The following is a 15013-nucleotide window of genomic DNA, read 5'->3' as shown; positions in this document are numbered from 1 at the left end:
GTAAATCTACGATATTTGCATTTGAGTATTACATTACTTGCTAAACTGGAAGCTGATTTAGATTCAGAAAGGATATGGATTTATAGCTGTTAAGGAAGATAAGAGGGTGCAAAATATTTGCACATAATTTGAAAATTACATGGAATCTAAAGACCAGAATTATCCATCAGTAGTTTTTCCTGGGAAAACCTAAAATGAGACCCCATTACAACTGTTGTGTGTCCACAATGATGCGCGTGCACATTGAAGCAGTGTGCTGTAATAGCCCCTGTGAATATATTTCCCTAGTATGCCAGAATCTATCCGTCCTGCAATCTACTAGCTGACAGACCATGGGCAAGTGACTTCTCTTCTTTGAATCTCATTTTCCTGGTCAGTAAAATGGCCTTAAGAGTTACTGTATGAGGGCCGGCCCTGTGGCTTAGCGGTTGAGTGTGTGCGCTCCACTACTGGCTGCCTGGGTTCAGATCCCAGCGCGCACCAACGCACCGCTTGTCCGGCCATGCTGAGGCCGTGACCCACATACAGCAACTAGAAGGATGTGCTACTATGACATACAACTATCTACTGGGGCTTTGGGAGAAAAAAAGGAGGAAGGATTGGAAATAGATGTTAGCTCAGAGCTGGTCTTCCTCAGCAAAAAGAGGACGATTAGCATGAAAGTTAGCTCAGGGCTGATCTTCCTCAAAAAAAAAAAAAAAAGAAGAGTTACTGTACGAAGAGGCCTGCTTCAATGATTAAGTAAGATAACTCCAGTAAACTGCCTATTTCAGTACTCGCCAGAATAAGTGCACAATAACTGTTGTTCCTATTTCCTCCAACTCAGACACTGATCATAATGTTGGAAATCAGATGACTTCTCTATTGCACACCAGCAATGAAGAACACTTCTTCAGAGGCCTGCAGAAGCAATGCATTAGTGAGTTCAGGACCCAGGGCTTACCTAGCGGCTCAACGGACACAGATCATTTCATCCTTTCCCCAAGTGGTTGTTCAAAGTGAAATGTCAGAAATCATACAAAATGGTATTCAAAGTGGTGTATCTTCCTCAGTTGAAGATGGTATGTCTTTTATTTCTTTTCAAAAATACCATTTGGAAGAAAAAGTGAAAATGAGGTGAATTTTCTTGTCTTTCTCAGTAATAGTGTCCAAGGACAAAATGTATAGGTGTGAAGAGGGGCCAAAAAGGGAAGAAGACCAAAAAAAAAAGGAAGAGAAAAGAATTAAAATATATTATATGGAGTGTATTTATTGAAAGGAGTACATAATCTCCCAGGTGAACAATTTGGACGCATGGTTTGGGACACAATTTTAAATTTTTTTACTTACTTTATCATATGTTAGAGCATAAATCTCTTGATTTATAATTTTATCTCATTTGGCTTAAATACAAAAGTTTCAATATCACAACTAATGAAATTAAAAGTAATTTAAAAATTAAATCTTATACAAATAAATCTGCCCCCTGAATCATAGCCATCTGCTTCCAGAGATGATGGAGAAAGGGTGTGAGATAGGACCATTATGGATAAGAAGATATGAAAAGGACTTGGATCTTGGGAAAAGGAGAGGAGATGGAGGGGATTAGAGAGAAAGCCTCATGAGGAGAGAGAAAATGAGTTATAGGTTTGGTGAGGTGATAAAGAAGGAAGAACTAGAAATAGAACTGGTGCTGAAAACAATCTGAGGTGTAAGAAGTCCAATATGAACCTGGGGATTCTGGCTGATGGAAACCATGGCTTTAAATAGTGACAGGGTGACTCATGACACCTCACTGAGTTGATGTAAAAGAATGAAATACAGGTCAAGAAATTCTAAATCAAGTCTTATTAAAAATTCTTAGGGTTTTCATCAGAGAAGTCTTTTATCCTAGAAGCAGCCGAGATGCAGAGGTTCTCAAGCCTGAGCATCATCGTCAGCCCCTGGGGAGCTTGTTCAAACAGATTCCTAGCCCAGGACCCAGAATTAGATTCAGTAGGGCTGGGTGGAGCCAGGAAATTTGCATTTTTAACAAGCTCCCGGGTGATGCTGATGCTGCTGGTCCAGAGACCACACCTTGAGTAGGACAGTTCAAGAGGATTGCTCCAATGTTTTCCAAAAGAGTTTTAATCACTGCTGAAAGAAAACTTCTTTTTTGTCTAATAACATAAGCTGGCAACACCAATCATGTTCATAGATCGTCCATTGAACAAATGTTTACAAAGTGTGTACCACTTGCCCTGTGTCAGACTCAGCACACAAAAGGATTCAAGTAACAAAGATTCCAGTTGACTTGATGCAGCCCAGGGTCTAAACTGAATTCCTATCCTCTCCTCCACTCTAACAGTTGCTGTGACATGTGAAAATATCTCCACTCCTTGTCCCCCAAATGCAACGTGCAATAACATCACAAAGGGTTATGAATCTACCACTGACACAGGATTTATTCCATGTTCTGGAAGGCAGAATTTTACAAATGACACAGAAGATTGCAACGGTAAGTCCAAATAGAGTAACAGCCTTAGAAAATCAGAACGGAGTTAGATGCAGCAAAATTGAACCAGTTCCTTAGAATATGGCGTGAGATTCTAGAGGAAAGCTGCCGAAGTGAGCACAGATGCCAGGACGACAAGTCATAGAACTGAAATGTGACGCCAGGACCACAATTGATTTTTCTCTTTTATCGGTTGCTTTTAAAAAATAACAGTGAATGTTGAAAGTAGTCCACACCTTAGAGTCTTAACTTATTCTGCAATAACTAACTAATAGACCAGAGTTTTCAACCAAAGCCCAAGGCCATCTCTAGTTGGAAATGTTACTAAGCAAATAGAGAAGCCTGTGCACATTATCAAAAGCAAAAAGCAGGAAACAAATGAGAATCATAACAGCATAACAGATGACTTTTTCCCATTTTTCCAGTCTCTGTCCTAGATGTTGATATTGTATTACTAGTTTAGTCTTCTATTCCCATTTTGATTATCTCTGTGATCCTGGAGAATTATTATCTCTTTGCACAGAAGGCTGTTACTGCTAAGAATTCTCCCAAAGAACATACACTCAGATAGTTTTTAAGATCTTAGTATCTTAGGAAAATCTCTTATCTCTTCAGTCCAGCCGTCCATATCAATGGCTCCCAAACCTGTATGCTGAATGAAATCACCTAGCGTTTTTCTGAAAATATCAGATTCTAAATCCCACCTCCTCTGAAATTCATTTTTACTGGGTCTGAGACTGACTTTGGGATTTATATTTTCAACAATTATCTCTAAATATTTCTGATGCTGTCAGTCCACAGAAACGTCTTGTGCACCACCGCCAATGGATAGGTGGAGCGTATACATTCAGATGGTTTGATTATGAACTGTTTGCTCCATTTCACAGATGAGGATGAATTCCACAATAGCACTGCCTGCCCACCCCCAAATTCTTAGACCTATCCAATTGGAAGCTACCTTCGTACCTGTCAACCTGGTTTGGCTCCAAGTAATGGAAAGTCAAACTTCACACATGAAGAGGAAGAACGCACGGGTAAGTAGTGATAAAGCCCAGTGTCTGTGGGCCACCAGGAATGCAGATGAAGTCCACAGTGTTAGGTTTATTAATGTGCTGCAGCAAAGTGTACCTCCCATTGGGAAGCTTCAGTGTTTCACTAAGAAGATGATAGAATGGGGTTATTGAAGGGTCTGGCCTTACGCCAGGTGGCTTTGAGGAGAGCTAAGGAAGCAAGGATTTATTCTGTAAATGGTGCTGTCAGGAAATGAGGGCAACGTGATGAGTGGGTATTTTGACTTTCAGGTAGGAGATGAGACTAATGAAATTGGGTAAGAGTTGTCCTTGGTTCAGAAGCAGATGCATCCATGTCAGTCAGGAGATTGGAATGTTTGGGAATTTGTTAGGAATGTAAATTTTCAGGCCCCACCCCAGACCTACTGAATTGAAATCTGTGGGGATGGGACCCAACGGCATGTTTGAACAAGCCCTCCAGGCAGTGCTGATGCACACCAGAGTTTGAGAACCACCGTCTTAGGCCAACTACAACAATACTCTAAAAATAGGGCAGGGTCCATATCATACTAATCATGTCAAGAATTCTTGCCCACCAATGCTGGTGATAGGTTACACTGTTTTATATAATAAAACGGGCCATGGCTAGTGTAGGGAATAGTCTATAGAGATGGTATAAGGAGTTTGAGAGAAATATTTAAGAACTTTTGAAGGTAAACATTCTTCATTAATGCTACTCTGTCTCCCTGAGTCTCCAAACTTTTTTTTTTTTTAGAAAACTTGATCCTGTCTCACTTTTAGATACTTGATGCTACAGGAATCTGAGAAGAAAAACGGGGAGAATTTTTTTCATCTTGTAAGGTCAACTAGTTCCTGACCTTGAAGAAGGAACTCTCTCCAACCTTTGTTTTTCTTTTCATTCTTAGAAATGACCCCTAATTGTTCTCAACTTGGCAAAAATAAATTTTCCAGAGACTGTGAAGTCCAGGTGAGTTTCACACCATCATCAACTTGTGGACTGGGCATGAAAAGGGGAGACAGAATATACTTAAGTCTCTTGCAACATTTTTGAATATGTTGTGTGGTAGATATTTTTTCCAAACACGAACCCAAATGTACCATCCTTATTTATTCATTAGATACCCGCTAATTTAAAATACGACTTTTCAAAATGCAATATGATAAGTAAAACGTGGTGAGGCATGTATAGGAATTCTGTGTACTCTTCTGCAATTGTTTTGTGAATCAGATAGAGAAGTGACCATTAGCCTTATTGCACCCCTGGAGCTGGGCATCCCACACACACACGGATTTAGTTCTTACACTCTCTGCTCTCTTCATTTCACCTATTTGCTTATTTCCCTATCAGGAACAAAATTTTTAGTTAATGCAGCTTTATATGTTTTAATAACTCATAGCTCAAGTCATTAAAATTTCATTTTTTTCTGAATCTCAGTTGAACAAGCCTTTCTTTAATACTAAGTATGTTGAATGTCACAAAATATCACTCAAGTGGTCAATTCAGATACTAAATCTCTTAGGACTGATTTTTTTTTTTTTTACGTATAGACTTGTCCTGAGAAGACCTATTGGAAAATTGTACTAACTCTCTATAAATGCATAATTAGCTTTAAGTCAATGTCATGGTCACATGAACTCTCAGCCACTCAAAGTCTTGTCTGCCCAAGTTAAATACACATATTTCTATGAAGCCCAGATCTCTGTGGTATAAAGAAAATGTCCAAATCACCTTTCTTATGTGTGTTTTTCTAGGTGAATTCCACAAATTATTGGAATAACAGTAGATGGGTTTGCTCTGACTTAGGAGGCTCTCACATAGGTGTGGAAATGGGAATGCGACACTGTCTTTAAAGGTTTGAAATCCTTTCTAATATTTTAATATCTTTTCATGCTTGGTGATTCTCAAACTTGACCAAACATTAGAAAGACTTGAAGGGCTGTAAAAAATGTACTTATACTGAGTCTTGGTTCAATCAGAATCTGTGAGGGTAGAGCTCTATTGCCTGTATTATCTAACTTGCCAGATGATTCTAATGCACAAGGTGGTTGAGAACTATTACAAATGGCTCCTGGGGTTTCCTCTCACTCCTCTGGATAGCAGGCCAGATCACTGGAATCCTAGTTCATTTTCGAAGAAAAGGGGAGCACATACAGAATAATTATCCAGATCACTAATAAGACATGGGGTTCAGAGAATTTTTCATAATTAAAACTGTTTCCAAAAGAGGTCTCTGAGTGTACTGAGGACGGTATGCTTCTCTCTCCCTCCACCCCCATCCCTTAAAAGCTCCTCAACCTAGAAGCCCACAGACTTACATGTATTTTGCCTAATTCATTAGGTAAACAGGTGAAAACAGGTGTCCTTTGCTGCCCCAATACATGAAGTCACTGATAGTTCACCAGATTCTTTCACCATATTGATTAACTCTATTCATTTTACTATATTTTTGATATAGTTGTTGTTTTACTCAATTGGTTAACAATGGATCTTTACAGTAAGAGAATAAAGGACAGAAGAAAGAGAACGGGAACAGGAAAAGCAACACATACAGGAAAAATAATGACAGAAAAGGTAGAATGTGGGACAGGAAGGCAGAGCAGCATTCATCCCTAGTTTTTCAAGAAGTGATCTGACACCAGCAGAACAGAGTTACTTCCTACCAGGTTTGAAGAATTGCATTGATTTCCCAAGCATTCACTTGCAATGCACCTATCATCTTGATATGTAGGAAGACAAGCATCCCCAAGGAAGGTGTTTGTTTAGTTCCAAATGCTTTAGAGAAAGATCTGGGCACAGAATGAGCAGTTTCAGACATCTCTTTCCATTTCCTTAGTGACATTATCTATATTTTATGGCAGGGAATAGCTAATTCTTTTGATCTCCTCACCAACATTACCGCCCATGGAACTACCTGAAAGAAAGAAGAAATGGCTGTGGTGGTAACTCTGCATCTTCAGAGCGTTCAATCGGCAGCATACAGTGTGGCTCAGAAACAAACAACAGAGGGCAGACGGAGGGTAGAGACACAGTTTATGGGTAAGCCCACACCAGTCACGCTTCCTCGCAAGGCATCTGCTTGAATGTATGTATTTCAAAATGGGTTGTCTTTGCAAAAAAAAATTCACGGCCCGCAATTAAAATAATAATCTTTCAGAACCTACACAGGCCAGGATTCCTGGATCATCCACAGAGTGTTACTTATGTCCTAGAATAATGAAATCATGGGTGGAAGGATTGTCACTGGTCACTCTCAGTCTAACCACATATCTAACATTCTTTCTGGGTATTTTCCCAGTTCATATTTCAATGGGGACCCTCAGCTGCTATCCTGGGGGGACTTATAACTTATCTAGTGCATGGTTTCTTGACTTTGGCGATATTGATATTGGGGCTGAAGCATTCTTTGTTGTGGGGGCTGCCTTTGCATTATAAAACAATTGGCAGCAAAATGGTATCTAGATGCCAGAACCAACTTTCTCCCCACCCCGACATCATGACAAACCAAAATATCACCAGATAGTACCCAGTTTTCCCTGAGGGGCACAAATAACACCTGGTTCAGAAGCACCGATATGGAGAAATAAGATGTGAGTACATGAAATAGTACCCTTACATGGCAGACATTATAATCAGTGTAAAAGGACTTTATTTCCCAGAGGATGGAAATCCTACTTTCAGGTAGGGCCGCCAAAGGAACCGTTCAATAAGATCAGAATCAAGGATGTGGTTAAGGAGGGAGAGGAGAAGGAAATACCATAAAAAATAAACTGACCCATCATGCAGTGATTGATGGATGGATATCTGCATAAATAAGTGATGAAAGCCATACAGAAGAATGTTAGCAACTGTAGAGTCTGGGTGGTGGGTATTTGGGTGTTCAGCGTGCAATCTGCCTGACCATTTGTGATAAAATGTCAGGAACGTATTTTTTTAAATAAAGGAAAATACCAGTAAAACAAAGCCGATTGCAAAAGTTACTGGGCTCAAGGAGTTTGTAATCTGATTACACATGAATGTAAGATAAGTACACAAATAACAACTCCTTGACCACAAGACAAAAGCATTTTAGAACTAGGAGTAGACCATTGTACCTTATTTCCAAGGTGAAGCACATGGTTCAAAAGCTTTCACCAACTCTATCCAATTTGGTTCTCATGACAGTCCTGTAGAGTGAGCAAGGAAGGTACTGCATTTTATAGGTGATGGAATGGATTCAAGGAGGTTGAGATTTAATCACTATGTGATACGCTACTAAAGAGGAAAATTTGGGACTCATTCTCAGATCCTCCTGCTCTGGATCCAATGCTGTTTCCACCCTCTTTGCCACAAGCCAGTTGCCGTTATGACCTCTCCAGCGCAAAGAAAAGGCTGTCATCTCAGGTGGCTGCAGCTGCTGTCACCTAGAATTGGGTCTCCAGGTATTTCTGATCCCCAGACACTGGCTGCTTCTCTCATGGAGCATCTTTGGCACTGATCCCGCAAGAGACCTGCAGGCAACCCATGATGCCCCAAGGCCACTCCCCCAGTTGGCATCTTAGAAGCCTCCCCTCAGCCTCTGAGCTACTGGAACAGGATCCTCTCATCCTGGGAGGAGCTCTCTGGAATGGGGTTCCTTTCAACATGGGCTCCAGACTAGCTCCCATTTGCAGATCTGAATCTCCTTCCCTAGTACTCTGCACCTTTGCATCATGATTCCACTGCAGTACTCTTTATTCTGCTATTAGGCAATGGCATCTTCTGTCTCAACCAGGAAACACTTTACACTTCTCGAGGTTATTGTGAATAATGCCTCCATGACCCTGGGAGTACACATATCTCTTGAGATCCTGATTTTGTTTCCTTTGGATGTATACCCAGGAGTAGTATTGCTGGATCATAGGGTAGTTCTACTTTTCGTTGTTTAGGGAACCTACATACTGTTGTCTTAATGCCATATCAATTTATATTCCCCACCAACAATGCACGACGGTTCCCGTTTCTCCACATCCTCACCAACAGTTCTTACCCTTAGGGTTCCATTTTCTTTTTTTAAATAATAGCCATCCTAAGAGGTGTGAAGTAATACCTCATTGTGGTTTTAAATTGCATTTCCCTGATTATTAGCGATGATGAGCACCTTTTCATGCACCTCTTTACTATTTGCATGTCTTCTTTTGAGAATTGTTTGTTCAGGTCCTTTGCCCATTTTTTAATTGAGTGATTGGGTTTTTTTTTTTATATTGAGTTGTAGGAGTCTCTTATATATTTTGGATATTAACCCCTAGATAAATGGTTTGTAACTATTTTCTCCTATACAGTAGGTTGCCTTTTGTTGATGGTTTCCTTTGCCACATGGAGCTTTTTAGTTTGATATGGTCCCACTTGTTCATTTTTGCTTCTGCTGCCTGTGCTTAGGTGTTAAATCAAAAAAAATCATTGCTGAGACCAATGTCAAGGAGCTTCTCCCTATGTTATTTCTGGGGACTTTATGGCTTCTGGTCTTATGTTTAAGTCTTTAAACTATTTTGAATTGATTTTAGTGTATGGTTTATGATGAGGGTCCAATTTCATTTTTTTGCATGTGGATTTCTAGTTTTCCCAGCACCATTTATTGAAGATACTATCCTTTCCCCGTGTGTGTCCTTGGTGCCATTGTCAAAGATTAGTTGACCATATATCTGTGGGTTTATTTCTGGGCTCCCTATTCTGTTCCATTTGCCTATGTTTCTGTTTTTAGGCCAGTACCATACTGTTTTGATTACTACAGCTTTGCAGTATACTTTGAAATCAAGAAGTGTGTTGCCTCCATCTTTGTTTTTCTTTCTCAAGATTACTTAGGCTATTTGTGGTCTTTTACAGTTGCATAAGAATTTTAGGGTTGTTTTTTCTGTTTCCATGAAAAATACCATTAGAATTTTGATAGAGATTAAATTGAATCCGTAGACTGCTTTGGGTAGTACGTACGTTTTAACAATTTGATTCTTCTAAGCCATGAACATGGGATATCTTTCCATTGATTTGTAATTCTTCACTTTTTCCAGCAATGTTTTATAGTTTTCATGTACAGGTCTTTCACCTCCTCGGGTCCCCAGAGGCTGGCCTGGCACTGAGGCAGGTCTGAAGCCTATGTTCACACGGCTAGCCTTGTGCTGGGGACCACTGGTGCAGGCCTGTAAACCAGGTCTGCAGGGGCCAGCCTGGCATTGGGGTTTTTCCATTTGAAGAATTTCCTGAAATTTTTAGAACAAGTGACTCAATATTTTCTTCAAGTCTCTCATATCCTAGAATAAATTTTAAATATTGGCACTGGACTTCAGATTTTAAGAACATGTCTCTCTCTCTCTCTTTTTTTTGAGGAAGATTGGCCCTAAGCTAACATCTGTTGCCAATCTTCCTCTTTTTGCTTGAGGAAGATTGTCCCTGAGCTAATGTCCGTGCCAGTCTTCCTCCACTTTGTATACGGGATGCCATCACAGCATGGCTTGAGGAGTGGTGTGTAGCTCTGCACCCGGCACCCAAACCTGCAAACCCCGGGCCACCGGAGTGGAGCACGCGAACTTAACCACGATCCACCAGGGCTGACCCAAGAACATGTTTTATGAAACAAATACAAGGGCATCTCACGTGTCAGTATATCCCACTAAGTATGGCTGCTACCTGCTTATTATTGCAAGAGCTGCTGGGTCCAGAGAGGGCATCATAGATATTTTATGCCAAAAAGAAAGAGTCCAGTGAAAACTGCTTTGATGAGAAACAGTAGGTCCATTTCTGACTCTTCCAGCAGCCTGACCTTGAGGCGAGGTGTTTTTTTTTTTTTTTTTTGCTGAGGAAGATTTGCCCTGAGCTAACATCTGTTGCGAATCTTCCTCTCTTTTTTGGTTGAGGAAGATTAACCCTGAACTAACAACTGTGCCAATCTTTGGTCACTGCCACAGCATGGCTGACAAGTGGTGTAGGTCTGCACCCAGGAACCAAACCTGCAAACCTGGGCCGCCAAAGTGGAGCTGGCCAAACTTAACCAGTATGCCAGGGGGTTGGCCCCTAGGCAAGTTTTTGATGTTCTGAGATTTAGTTTCCTCATTAGGGTTGTTGTGGTAACTTAATGATATAACATAGTTGATGCACTCAGCAGTTTTTCAACAAACAATAGTTCTTTTCCCCACTTTGGATGCAAAGTTCTCCAGTTGGTCTAAAGCTGGTCACTCATAGCTGGTAGGCTCAAACAAGGGTCAGCTAATTTTTTTAGTAAAGGACTAGACACTAATTATTTTCACCTTTGCTAACCGTATGGTCTGACAAAATGACTCAATGCTGCCACTGTAGTGCAACATCAGCTACATAACGAATAGGTGTGTTCCAACAAGACTTCGCTTATGGATGCCGCAATTTGAATTTTGTTCAATTTTCAAGTGTCATGAAATATTGTTCTTTTATTTTTTCAACTATTTGAAACAGTAAAACGAATTCTTAGCTCAGAGGCACATGAAAACAGGCAGTGGTTCACATCTGCCACGGGTCATAATTTTCCATCCCTTGGGCTAGACCTGTTCAAGTTATTCATACAAAGATAAGATTGGGGCTCACAGGACACAATTATAGTCAAGGAGTAGAGATATGAGGGAGGGAGCAAATGTGGGAGGGATTATTCAATCAACAATATACCTGTGCAATTATACCTGTGTTTTACCCTCAAATATGCATAAATTGTTAACTCTAATAGATTTACATATATTGATACATATATTTACATATACTGACTGAAGTGATTGTAAAATACAATATAACAAGGTTATTATTCTCTTTTCAGATGAAAAATGGAACTGAAAGGCCTCTATGTGTCTACTGGCACAAAATGGCCTAGTTCAATGAAGGCTGTCATGTCATCTTTTGTATGTGACACAAACGGTATGTTCCTGCAGTCGCCTCTCCAGTTTTGCAGTACTTATGGCATCCAGTGTGATGAAGGCACGGTCTTAAGTGTATTACTAAGCAATTAGAGTCTGATAATTACATTTTTTATAAAATAAATCTTATTCCAAATTTATATTCAGTGAAGGATTTAAATATATATTGATTTTATTTAATTAAGACAATGTATGCTTGCTGGTTTTAAAATGGGAAATACAGAAAATTACAAAGAACAAGAAAGATCTCTACAATGCAGAGATAATGAAAATTAATTTAAAAAATAAATCCTGTAATTTTATGCGTGTATTCTTTTTCAAATGTGTGACCATACTCCATATCAGTGGTTCTCAACTGGGAGCAACTTTGCCCTCTCGAGGACATTTGGCAATGGCAGGAAACATTTTTTGTTGTCGCCACTTGGTGAGAGAGAGTGCTCCTGGCATCTAGTGGGTCAGAGGGTTTTGCTAAATATCCTACAATGCAGAGGACAGCCCTCCACGACAGAGAATCATCCAGCCCAGAACGTCAACAGCGCTGAGATTGAGAGACCCTGATCCATGTAGTATATATACAGCTTTGTAAATTTAACATTGTCATGGACACTGTCTAATATCCATAAGTGGTCTGAAAACATAATTTTTTAAGTGCTGAATGGTACTCCAGATCAAGAATGTATAATAAATTAAGCAATTTTACCCTATTTACAATAATTGTAAATTTATTAAAGAATACAAAGGTCCAAAATGAGTTGATATCTTTTTTCTTTTGCTGGATTCAGTAAGCTCCTGTGCTGACTGTGATCACCAGTGGGGCTGAGTGTCTCTCTGCTGTGTCTCCTCATGGCGGCCCTCATCTTTCTCCTGTGCAGATCTATCCAGAACACCCGCACCTCCCTCCACCTGCAGCTCTCACTCTGCGTCTTCCTGGCCCACCTGCTCTTCCTCACGGGCACCAAACAAAGAAATCCCAAGGTAGAAAAACTAACCTTAGCTCATTCTTCTTTATGGAGAGCTTGCCAATGAGGAGAAAAGAGGTATATGGAGATGTGATGTGACAAGAAATACCCTGATGGCAAACTTCAAAAATGTTTCATTTGTTGCTGCCATTTGCAAAGCATTTTGTATAGGTCAAGTTGTGTGATTTTCATAATTTAATTTAATTGGCTGCATTCACTGACTTTAACAAATATTTATTTAGGGCCAACTCTGGATGTGGAACTTTGCTAGGCACTAAGGATACACAGTTCCTGTCCTCATCCAATTAAAACCTAAAGAACTTGTTTTCACAGCAGGAGCAAACACACAGGGATTCAGGACCCCATAGGTGAGACACCTACCACTGTCAAAATTAAGAAAGACTCCCTGAAGGAACTTATGTCTAAGCTGTGTCCTTTAGTTAGTGGAAGAAGTTAGTGAGTAGAAGGAAATAGTATTCTAGAGAGACCTGATGAAGGCCTGGATGTGAGCTGGGTCTCAACCTATTTGGGTAACCTTAGGTAGCTCAGTTTACCTGGAAGAAGGATTCTCACACTTTCCCATGCGTCAGACTCATCCAGAGGGCTTTTGAAAAAATGAGCCTTACACCTAGGTTTTATGATCCAGTAGGTCTGGCATACAGTCTGAGAACCTATATTTATAACAAGCTCCCAGGTCATATTGATGCTGATGGTCCAGGGACCATACTGAGAGCCACTAACACGGAATATATGCTGGGATTGAGGAGGAGGCAATACCACCTTCCAGGTGTTCTGGGTGTTGTGTGGTATCTTAGCCTTTAAACCTGAATAAACAGAATGTAGAGAAACGTTCAAGGCTGAAAACTGCTCTAAGGTGGTGGCAACTAAGAAGGAAATTGAATGGATTTGAGTGTGAGAGAAGATGCAGAATCTACAGCACTTACTCACTGCTGGGATGTGGAGGATGAGGTTGGGGAAGTTATCAGGAGTGACACCCAGAATGCAGGTTTGGCCAATGGAATGGATGGATGATTGTCCTGTTCACAGAATACAGTGTAAGGAGCTCATTAGATCAGATCCCTTTGAGACATGTTGAGATGTCCTTGGCAGATACAAATTGAAGTGGTTAGAGGACAATTCCCTCCATAGATCTAGTGCTCAGGCAAGAATACACCTGGAAATAATTAGCACACCAACTGGAGGTAATGGAAACCAGGGAGAGGATGAAAACTCTTGGGAATAATGATGCAGAATGAGAAGGGTATTGAGGATGAAATTCTGAAGGACAGGCAAAACAAAGCAAAAAAAAAAGATAGAGCACAGCCAGGGAGGGAAGAGTTTTAAGTGTCAAATGTTGCAATGGCTCAAGACAATAAAGCGTGAACAGTTTCTATGGTCAAACCCAAAAGTGGCCATTGGTGGATCTGGTGGAAGCTGCGGAAAAGCAGTAGTCAGGCAGAAGCCGGGTGGTGCTGGGGGAGGGCTGAGGACCGAATGGGTTGTGGAGGGAAGAGGGAAAGGAGAAGGCAGCACTCTTGAAGAGGGAGGAGGAGACGGGGATGAACCTGGAGCAGAACTTGAGACCAGCGAGGTATTTGGTTTTAGTAAAATGAAAGAGACTTGATAATATCTAAATGCATTTCAGAAGGTGCCCAAGAGAAGAACCACGACTAACAACAGACAGGGGGACCCAAGCAAGACTAAGAGGCAGGATAGAGAACAAAAACGAGGTTTTCACTTTGGAGGGTACTGGGGAAATGGGACTACATCAAACTAAAAATCTTTTGCACTGCAAAGTGAACCACCAACAAAACAAAAAGACAATCTAACTACTGGGAGAAGATATTAGCAAACCATCCATCTGATAAGAGGTTAATCTCCAAAATATACAAAGAACTCATGCATCTCAACAACAAAAAAACTAAAAACCCACTTAAAAAATTGGCAAAAGACCTGAACAGACATTTCTCCAAAGAAGATATACAGATGGCTAACAGGCACATGAAAAGATGTTCAACATCATTAACTATCAGGGAAATGCAAATCAAAACTACAATGAGATATCACCTCACGCCTGTCAGAATGGCTATAATCAACAAGACAGGAAACAACAAGTGTTGGAGAAGATGTGGAGAGAAGGGAACTGTCATACACTGCTGGTGGGAGTGCAAACTGGTGCAGCCACTATGGAAAACAGTATGGAGATTCCTCAAAATATTAAGGATAGAACTACCATATGATCCAGCTATTTCACTGCTGGGTTTATCCAAAGAACGTGAAAACACCAATGCGTAAAGATACATGCACCCCTGTGTTCACTGCAACGTTATTCACAACAGCTAAGACTTGGAAGCAACCTAAGTGCCCATCAAGGGACGAATGGATAAAGAAGATGTGGTATATATACACACTGGAATACTACTCAGCCATAAGAAATGAAGAAATCCAGCCATTTATGACAGCATGGATGGACATTAAGTGTATTATGCAAAGTGAAATAAGTCAGAAGCAGAAGGTCAAATACCGTATGATCTCACAGATTAAGTAGTAGACAATAACAACAACAAACAAACACATAGAGACAGGGATTGTATTGGTGGTTACCAGAGGGGAAAGGCGCAGGGAGGAGGGCAAAAGGGATAATTAGGCACATGTCTGTGGTGATG

This window comes from Diceros bicornis, unplaced genomic scaffold (genome assembly GCF_020826845.1).
Source record: "Diceros bicornis minor isolate mBicDic1 unplaced genomic scaffold, mDicBic1.mat.cur scaffold_230_ctg1, whole genome shotgun sequence".
In the NCBI taxonomy this organism is placed as follows: domain Eukaryota; kingdom Metazoa; phylum Chordata; class Mammalia; order Perissodactyla; family Rhinocerotidae; genus Diceros; species Diceros bicornis.
This window is presented reverse-complemented; position numbering follows the sequence as displayed.